This window comes from Nerophis ophidion, linkage group LG03, assembly GCF_033978795.1.
Source record: "Nerophis ophidion isolate RoL-2023_Sa linkage group LG03, RoL_Noph_v1.0, whole genome shotgun sequence".
NCBI lineage: Eukaryota > Metazoa > Chordata > Actinopteri > Syngnathiformes > Syngnathidae > Nerophis > Nerophis ophidion.
In genome coordinates this window covers 7,468,822-7,480,113 of record NC_084613.1, presented here as the reverse complement: position 1 = coordinate 7,480,113, position 11,292 = coordinate 7,468,822, and positions in this window count along the sequence as shown.

Here is an 11,292-nt window from a genome sequence, read left to right as displayed (position 1 = left end):
AAAGTCAGGAGAGGTGAAACTCACCTCCAGGATGCCGAAAACCACCTCACGTTTGTGTTTAGCAAACAATCTGAAGTGGGACAAGATTTGGTTATGCCAGGGTTTGGCAACCCGAAATGTTGAAAGAGACCATATTGGACCAAAAATATAAAAATAAAATATGTTTGGAGCCGCAAAAAAATAAAAGTCTTATATAAGTGTTATAATGAAGGCAACACATGACGTAAGTGTCTATTTTAGCTATATTAGCCTGCTATCAAAATAACTTTAAAAGTGTTTTATAAGTGTTATAATGAAGACAACACATGATGTAAGTGTCTATATTAGCTATATTAGCCTACTATCAAAATGACTTTAAAAGTGTTATATAAGTGTTATAATGAAGGCAACACATCATGTAAGTGTCTATATTAGCCTACTATCAAAATAGCTTTAAAAGTGTTATATACGTGTTATAATGAAGGCAACACATGACATAAGTGTCTATATTAGCTACTATCAAAATGACTTGAAAAGTCTTATATAAGTGTTATAATGAAGGCAACACATCACGCAAGTGTCTATATTAGCTATATTGGCCTACTATCAAAATGACTTGAAAAGTTTTATATAAGTGTTATAATGAAGGCAACACATGACATAAGTGTCTATATTAGCCTACTATCAAAATGGCTTCAAAAGTCTTATGGAAGTGTTATTATGAAGACAACACATGACATAAGTGTCTATATTAGCTATATTAGCCTAAAATCAAAGTGACTTTAAAAGTCTTATATATGTGTTATAATGAAGACAACACATGACATAAGTGTCTATACTAGCCTACTATCAAAATGGCTTTAAAAGTCTTGTATAAGTGTTATAATGAAGGCAACACATGACGTAAGTGTCTATATTAGCTACATTAGCCTAAAATCAAAATGACTTTAAAAGTCTTATATAAGTTTTATAATGAAGACAACACATGACATAAGTGTCTATATTAGCAATATTAGCCTGCTATCAAAATGACTTTAAAAGTCTCATATAAGTGTTATAATGAAGGCAACACATCATGTAAGTGTCTATATTAGCTTACTATCAAAATGGCTATAAAAGTCTTATATAAGTGTTATAATGAAGACAACACATGACGTAAGTGTCTATATTAGCTACATTAGCCTAAAATCAAAATGACTTTAAAAGTCTTATATAAGTTTTATAATGAAGACAACACATGACATAAGTGTCTATATTAGCAATATTAGCCTGCTATCAAAATGACTTTAAAAGTCTCATATAAGTGTTATAATGAAGGCAACACATCATGTAAGTGTCTATATTAGCTTACTATCAAAATGGCTATAAAAGTCTTATATAAGTGTTATAATGAAGGCAACCCATGACGTAAGTGGATATGTTAGCTATATTAGCCTACTATCAAAATGACTTGAAAAGTCTTATATAAGTGTTACAATGAAGACAACACATAAGTGTCTATATTAGCTATACTAGCCTACAATCAAAATGACTTTAAAAGTCTTATATACGTTTTATAATGAAGACAACACATGACATAAGTGTCTATATTAGGTATATTAGCCTACTATCAAAATGACTTCAAAAGTTTTATATAAGTGTTATAATGAAGGCAACACATGACATAAGTGTCTATATTGGCCTACTATCAAAATGGCTTTAAAAGTTTTATATAAGTGTTATAATGAAGACAACACATGATGTAAGTGTCTATATTAGCCTACTATCAAAATGGCTTTAAAAGTCTTATGTAAGTGTTATACTGAAGGCAACACATGACATAAGTGTCTATATTAGCCTACTATCAAAATTACTGTAAAAGAGTTGTATAAATGTTATAATGACGCAACACATGGCGCAAGTGTCTATATTACCTATATTAGCCTACTATCAAAATGACTTGAAAAGTCTTATATAAGTGTTATAATGAAGGCAATACATCACGCAAGTGTCTATATTAGCTATATTAGCCTACTATCAAAAGGGCTTTAAAAGTCTTATATAAGTGTTATAATGAAGGCAACACATGACATAAGTGTCTATATTAGCTATATTAGCCTATTATCAAAATGGCTTTAAAAGTCTTATATAAGTGTTATAATGACGGCAACACGTGACGCAAGTGTCTATATTAGCTATATTAGCCTACTATCAAAATGACTTTAAAAGTCTTATATAAGTGTTGTAATAAAGACAACACATAATGTAAGTGTTTATATTAGCTTACTATCAAAATGGCTTTTAAAGTCTTATATAAGTGTTATAATGAAGGCAACACATGACATAAGTGTCTATATTAGCTATATTAGCCTACTATCAAAATGACTTGAAAAGTCTTATATAAGTGTTATAATGAAGGCAACACATGACATAAGTGTCTATATTAGCTATATTAGCCTACTATCAAAATGACTTTAAAAGTCTTATATAAGTGTTATAATGAAGACAACACATGATGTAAGTGTCTATATTAGCTATATTAGCCTACTATGAAAATGACTTTAAAGGTCTGTTAAGTGTTATACTGAAGGCAACACATAAGTGTCTAAATTAGCCTACTATCAAAATGACTTTAAAAGTGTTATATCAGTGTTATAATGAAGACAACACATGACGCAAGTGTCTATATTAGCTATATTAGCCTACTATCAAAATGGCTTTAAAAGTCTTATATAAGTGTTAAAATGAAGACAACACATGACATAAGTGTCTATGTTAGCTACATTAGCCTACTATCAAAATGGCTTTAAAAGTCTTATATAGGTGTTATAATGAAGGCAACACATGATGTAAGTGTCTATATTAACCTACTATCAAAATGGCTTTAAAAGTCTTATATGAAGACAACAGATGACATAAGTGTCTATATTAGCTATATTAGCCTAAAATCAAAATGACTTTAAAAGTCCTATACAAGTGTTATAATGAAGACAACACATGACAAAAGTGTCTATATTAGACTACTATCAAAATGGCTTTAAAAGTCTTATATAAGTGATATATAATGAAGACAACACATGACATAAGTGTCCATGTTAGCAATATTAGCCTACTATCAAAATGACTTGAAAAGTCTTATATGAAGACAACAGATGACATGAATATCTATGTTAGCTATATTAGCCTACTATCAAAATGACTTGAAAAGACTTATATAAGTGTTATAATGAAGACAACACATGATATAAGTGTCTATACTAGCCTAAAATGAAAATGACTTCAAAAGTCTTATATAAGTGTTATAATGAAGACAACACATGACATAAGTGTCTATGTTAGCTGTATTAGCCTACTATCAAAATGAATTGAAAAGTCTTATATGAAGACAACACATGACATAAGTGTCTATATTAGCTAAATAAATTAGCCAAAATTAGCCAAAAACCACCTCACGTTTGTGTTTACCAAACAATCTGAAGTGGAACAAGATTTGGTTATGCCAGGGTTCGGCAACCCAAAATGTTGAAAGAGACCATATTGGACCAAAAATACAAAAATAAAATGACTTTAAAAGTCTTATATAAGTGTTATAATGAAGACAACACATGACATAAGTGTCTATATTAGCTATATTAGCCTACTATCAAAATGGCTTTAAAAGTCTTATATAGTGTTATAATAAAGACAACACATAATGTAAGTGTCTATATTAGCTATATTAGCTTACTATCAAAATGACTTTAAAAGTCTTATATAAATGTTATTTTGAAGACAACACATGACGTAAGTGTCTATTTTAGCCATATTAGCCTAAAATCAAAATGACTTTAAAAGTCTTATATACGTGTTATAATGAAGACAACACATGACATAAGTGTCTATATTAGCCTACTATCAAAATGGCTTCAAAAGTCTTATACAAGTGTTATAATGAAGACAACACATGACATAAGTGTCTATATTAGCCTACTATCAAAATGGCTTCAAAAGTCTTATACAAGTGTTATAATGAAGACAACACATGACATAAATGTCTATATTAGCTATATTAGCCTACTATGAAAATGACTTTAAAGGTTTGTTAAGTGTTATACTGAAGGCGACACATAAGTGTCTAAATTAGCCTACTATCAAAACGACTTTAAAAGTGTTATATAAGTGTTATAATGAAGGCAACACATGACATAAGTGTCTATATTAGCCTACTATCAAAATGACTTTAAAAGTCTTATATAAGTGTTATAATGACGACAACACATGACGCAAGTGTCTATATTAGCTATATTAGCCTACTATCAAAATGGCTTTAAAAGTGTTATATAAGTGTTATAATAAAGACAACACATAATGTAAGTGTCTATATTAGCCTACTATCAAAATGACTTTAAAAGTGTTATATTAGTGTTATAATGAAGTCAACATGTGACACAAGTGTCTATATTAGCTGCATAGACTGACGAAGTCTTCCTTAACAGAAATGTTGCATTTCAATTTTTATTCTACACACTTTTTCAACATTGGAAAAGAATAGTAAAATGGAGACTTCTCAGAGCATGAGATTACTTCCGGAAACAACTGTCCAATACAGGATGCACTCTAAAAATGTCAGATAATAATAAATGAGTACAAATTCAAGCTACTAAAGAGCTTAGTCTGACACTTTCCTTACCTGCATGTTTGCTGCATGTTTCCTCCTCAGCTGTTCTTTCTTCCCGCAGGACATTCGATCAGCTCTTTTGCTCCCTACACCTGCTCTCAGGTTACAGTTCTGCAGCGAGGGCTGGTCCTGGGTCAGTGTCCTGGCCCGCCAGGTCATAACGACACCAGCAACTGTCCCTGACCTCAGATCAGTTTGTGCGTAGTTTATAACATCCTTGCATTATTCACACCACCACCGTAATATTGGCAGGTTGCATTTTGTACACATCGATTATCACCACCTGCACTCACGTAGTAGAGACAAGGGCAAAGATAAATTCCACCCGTCCATCCATTTCCTACTGCTTGTCCCTTTCGTCATTTCCTATTTATTAAGATGCATGCATTACTGACTAGAAAACTCAGGTTAATCTGTCCAAAAAAAAAAAAATCCCATCGGGTTATTCTTCAATTTATTCCTCACCGCTCTAAAAATAAAACATACCCAATTTTAGCACTGTGATTACTAGCGGAATTATTCATAATTATCGTGTTAAGCCAGGGGTGTCCAAACTTTTTCCACTGAGGGCCGCACACTGAAAAATCAGAGCAAGCGGGGGCCATTTTCATAATTTTTATTTTAAAAAACCAATACAATATATGTATAAAAAATATACATTTAGGCCTCCACTCAGTTATGATCCCGGAGACCCCAAAGGGTTTTGGTCCAAAAAAAATATTAAAAATGTGTCATTATTCAGTATTATGATTTTTATTATTATGCAAGTTTTAAATCTCTAGATCAACATTAGAAAAAAAAAAATGGAAAAAACATAAAATATGCAATATTTTCACCCAATACATTTTTTTTAGGTGGAATATATCTGCAATTTGTTCAATTAATAATGGAGACGTCAAAGAAGAAAGATGTTTGTGGGAAGCGGTGGATTGCGGCTGCCTTTAGCAACCGAAACACAGCCGGTGTTTCTTTGTTCGTTGTGAAGCTTTAACACAGAGCGCTGAAGCGAACATGTTTTCTACGTCAACCAGCAAGTTTTTGGATGGGAAAATTGTGATATTAAGTCGACTTCAGTGGATTATGGGACTTCCTCCTGCAGTTGTCAAAAAGGCAGCTGTGATCTTGGCTCCTCCATCGGCTTCTCTGAGAGACACTGGGGTTCACTGCAGCCATCCGACCTTCAGGTATGACTTTACAATCTCACTAAAACACTATTAAAACAATAAGCAGATAAGGGATTTCCAGAATTATCCTAGTAAATGTGTCTAATTACATCTGAAACGCTCACACTGCAATTTGTTCAATTAATAATGGAGACGTCAAAGAAGAAAGATGTTTGTGGAAAGCGGTGGATTGCAGCTGCCTTTAGCAACCAAAACACAGCCGGTGTTTCTTTGTTTGTTGTGAAGCTTTAACACAGAGCGCTGGAGTGAACATGTTTTCTACGTCAACCAGCAAGTTTTTGGATAGGAAAATTGTGATATTAAGTCGACTTCAGTGGATTATGGGACTTCCTCCTGCAGTTGTCAAAAAGGCAGCTGTGATCTTGGCTCCTCCATCGGCTTCTCTGAGAGACACTTGCGTTCACCGCAGGCATCCGACTTTCAGGTATGTATTTACAATCTCACTAAAAAACTATAAAAAAATTTGAACAGATAAGGGATCTTCCAGAATTATCCTAGTAAATGTGTCTAATTACATCTGAAACGCTCACACTGCAATTTGTTCAATTAATAATGGAGACGTCAAAGAAGAAAGATGTTTGTGGAAAGCGGTGGATTGCAGCTGCCTTTAGCAACCGAGACACAGCCAGTGTTTCTTTGTTTGTTGTGAAGCTTTAACACAGAGCGCTGAAGCGAACATGTTTTCTACGTCAACCAGCAAGTTTTTGGATGGGAAAATTGTGATATTAAGTCGACTTCAGTGGATTATGGGACTTCCTCCTGCAGTTGTCAAAAAGGCAGCTGTGATCTTGGCTTCTCTGAGAGACACTGGCGTTCACCGCAGCCATCCGACCTTCAGGTATGACTTTACAATCTCACTAAAACACTATTTAAAAAATTGAACAGATAAGGGATCTTCCAGAATTATCCTGGTAAATGTGTCTAATTACATCTGAGACGGGACCAGTCGCTTTTTCTTTATTTTTTTGCTCTCCACTCTAACATTCCTCATCCACGAATCTTTCATCCTCGCTCAAATTAATGGGGAAATTGTCGCTTTCTCGGTCCTAATAGCTCTTGCTGCTGGTGGCTCACATTATAAACAATGTGAGGAGGTGTCACACCCAATTTCTTCCCCCCTGCAAAAACCTTCCACCCGGAACAAATTTGCCGTGACAGCCCCTCTAATACCTGAAGGACCCCAATGAGGGTGGAAGGACCTTAAAGCAGCCCACACAGCTGCCTGTTTTAAACGCATTATAATTAGCTGATTGTCATTGGTGAAAAATAACGGCGAGGAAAAAATATTAGCATTCCAGCATGCTAACCTTTCAAGCTATTTTTGCTTCGCTACTTTTGAAGCTGTGACCCTTAAAGGCCGACTGAAATTAGATCTTCTTATTTAAACGGGGATAGCAGGTCCATTCTATGTGTCATACTTGATCATTTCGCGATATTGCCATATTTTTGCTGAAAGGATCTAGTAGAGAACATCGACGATAAAGTTAGCAACTTTTGGTGCTGATAAAAAAGCCTTGCCTGTACCGGAAGTAGCAGACGATGACATCACAAGTGTGAGGGCTCATCACGTCCTCACATTGTTTATAATGTGAGCCTCCAGCAGCAAGAGCTATTCGGACCGAGAAAACGACAATTTCCCCGATTAATTGGAGCGAGAATGAAAGATTTGTGGATGATGATATTGATAGCGAAGTACTAGAAAAAAATAAATACAAATAAAATAAAATAAAAAGCGACAGTGTGAGCGTTTCAGATGTAATTAGACACATTTTCTTGGATAATTCTGGAAGATCCCTTATCTGCTTATTGTTTTAATAGCGTTTTAGTGAGATTGTAAAGACATACCTCGAGGTCGGATGGCTGCGGTGAACAGGCAGTGTCTCAGAGGGAAGCCGAAGAGCCAAGATCACAGCTGCCTTTTAAACAGCTACTGCAGGAGGAGGAATAATCCAATGATGTCTCCGGTAAGATATATATATATCACAATTTTCCTATCCAAAAACATGCTGGTTGACGTAAAGGAAACATGTTCGCTTGACCGCTCTGTGTTGAAAACAAAGAAACACTGGCTGTGTTTCTGTCACGATCCGCGACTCGGATCGTTTATGGTTTTGCCTTTTGGTATGTTTTTCATCATGTTCGTTTCTGGACTCTGCCGATCCTTGTTTGAGCACTTCCTTGTTTGTTTAGTCACCATGGCAACGTAATGTGCTCCTCCTCGCGGGCTCCTGCTTTTGATTATTATTTGTGTATTTAAGCCCACCTGATTCCTCAGTTGGTCCTCGGCTCATTGTTTGCTTTTGCAATAAGTCACGTTAAGTATTCTGTTCTATGTCTTTCCGTGTGCTAAGTCCCGCCTTAGCTTCGCGTGCGGTCGGCACGTTATATTTTTGTACTTTTGTCTCCTGCCAAGTTTAGCGCTGACTGGTCGTTGTGCATCCACGAAGTGGCAACTCCGCGCAGCAAGTGCGCCAAAAGAGTGACAGTTTCGGTGCTAAAGGCAGATGCAATCCACCGCTTTCCGCCAACAGCATTCTTCTTTGACGTCTCCATTATTAATTGAACAAATTGCAGTGTGAGCGTTTCAGATGTAATTAGACACATTTACTAGGATAATTCTGGAAGATCCCTTATCTGTTAAATTTTTTAAATAGTGTTTTAGTGAGATTGTAAAGTCATACCTGAAGGTCGGATGGCTGCGGTGAACGCCAGTGTCTCTCAGAGAAGCCGATGGAGGAGCCAAGATCACAGCTGCCTTTTTGACAGCTGCAGGAGGAAGTCCCATAATCCACTGAAGTCGACTTAATATCACAATTTTCCCATCCAAAAACTTGCTGGTTGACGTAGAAAACATGTTCGCTTCAGCGCTCTGTGTTAAAGCTTCACAACAAACAAAGAAACACCGGCTGTGTTTTGGTTGCTAAAGGCAGCTGCAATCCACCGCTTTCCACAAACATCTTTCTTCTTTGACGTCTCCATTATTAATTGAACAAATTGCAGTGTGAGCGTTTCAGATGTAATTAGACACATTTACTAGGATAATTCTGGAAGATCCCTTATCTGTTCAATTTTTTAAATAGTGTTTTAGTGAGATTGTAAAGTCATACCTGAAGGTCGGATGGCTGCGGTGAACGCCAGTGTCTCTCAGAGAAGCCGATGGAGGAGCCAAGATCACAGCTGCCTTTTTGACAGCTGCAGGAGGAAGTCCCATAATCCACTGAAGTCGACTTAATATCACAATTTTCCCATCCAAAAACTTGCTGGTTGACGTAGAAAACATGTTCGCTTCAGCGCTCTGTGTTAAAGCTTCACAACAAACAAAGAAACACCGGCTGTGTTTTGGTTGCTAAAGGCAGCTGCAATCCACCGCTTTCCACAAACATCTTTCTTCTTTGACGTCTCCATTATTAACTGAACAAATTGCAGTGTGAGCGTTTCAGATGTAATTAGACACATTTACTAGGATAATTCTGGAAGATCCCTTATCTGCTTATTGTTTTAATAGTGTTTTAGTGAGATTGTAAAGACATACCTCATTGGGGTCCTTTAGGCATTAGAGGGGCTGTCACGCTAAATTTCTTCCGGGGGGAAGGTTTTTGTAGGGGGGAAAAAATTTGGCGTGACAGAGCCCTCACACCGGTGACATCATCTGCTACTATTTGTTTGTTCAATTAATAATGGAGAAGTCAAAGTAGAAAGATGGAGGTTGGGAAGCTTTAGCCTTTAGCCACACAAACACACGGTGATTCCTTGTTTAAAATTCCCGGAGGTGAAGCTTTACTATGGATCAGAGCGGTCAAGCAAACATTGATCCCGACCACATGTCAATCGGCAGGGTTTCGTTGAGAAAATTGTGGTAAAAAGTCGCCTGTTACCGGAGATCAACTGAGCTTGCGCCGTCCATGCAGCTGCCGTCGACTTCCCTCAGAGACTGGCCTCAAGACACACCCCTCCGACTATCAGGTACTATTTAACTCACTAAAACACTCGCAACACAATAGAAAGATAAGAGATTTCCCAGAATTATCCTAGTAAATGTGTCTAAAAACATCTGAATCCGTCCTAATGAAATCGCCTTTTTTTAATTTATTTTTTTTACTTCGGGCGGTTTAGCTCGGTTGGTAGAGCGGCCGTGCCAGCTACTTGAGGGTTGCAGGTTCGATTCCCGCTTCCGCCATCTTAGTCACTGCCGTTGTGTCCTTGGGCAAGACACTTTACCCACCTGCTCCCAGTGCCACCCACACTGGTTTGAATGTAACTTAGATATTGGGTTTCACTATGTAAAGCGCTTTGAGTCACTAGAGAAAAAGCGCTATATAAATATAATTCACTAATTCACTTTATTTTTTATTTTTTTCTAGTCCTTCGCTATCAATATCATCATCAACAAATCTTTCATCCTCGCTCAAATTAATGGGGAAATCGTCGCTTTCTCGGTCCGAATCGCTCTAGCTGCTGGTGGCCATGATTGTAAACAATGTTCAGATGTGAGGAGCCCCACAACCCGTGACATCACGCGCACATCGTCTGCTACTTCCGGTACAGTTTTTTATCAGCGACCAAGAGTTGCGAACTCTATCCTCGATGTTCTCTACTAAATCCTTTCAGCAAAAATATGGCAATATCGCGAAATGATCAAATATGACACATAAAATGGACTTGTTATCCCCTTTTAAATAAGAAAATCTCATTTCAGTAGGCCTTTAAAGTCACGGAATGTCACGGACTGTCAGGAAATATTAGCGCAGCACCATTTGTGGCTAAAAGTCGTCTCTTTTTATCGCGCAATTACACAGTATTCTGGACATCTGTGTTGCTGAATCTTTTGCCATTTGTTCAATTAATATTGAAGAAGTCAAAGAAGTCAATTTGTTCAATTAATATTGAAGAAGTCAAAGAAGTCAATTTGTTCAATTAATATTGAAGAAGTCAAAGAAGTCAATTTGTTCAATTAATATTGAAGAAGTCAAAGAAGTCAATTTGTTCAATTAATATTGAAGAAGTCAAAGAAGAGAGTTGGAGGTGGGACGCCTTTAGCCACACAAACACACTGTGATTCCTTGTTTAAAATTCCCAGAGGTGAAGCTTTACAATGGAACAGAGCGGTCAAGCGAACATGCATTTGTTCAACCGACAGGTTTCGGTGAGAAAATTGTGGTAAAAAGTCGCCTCTTACCAGAGATCAGCCGAGCTTGCGCCGTCCATGCAGCTGCCGTCGACTTCCCTCAGAGACTGGCCTGAAGTCACCCGTGGACACACCCCTCCGACTATTAATCTCACTAAAACACTAACAACACAAAAGAAAGATAAGGGATTTCCCAGAATTATCCTAGTAAATGTGTCTAAAAACATCTGAATCCGTCCTAATGAAATCGCCTTTTTTTTTTTTTTTTTTTTTTACTTTGGGCGGTTTAGCTCGGTTGGTAGAGCGGCCGTGCCAGCAACTTGAGGGTTGCATGTTCGATTCCCGCTTCCGCCAATCTTAGTCACTGC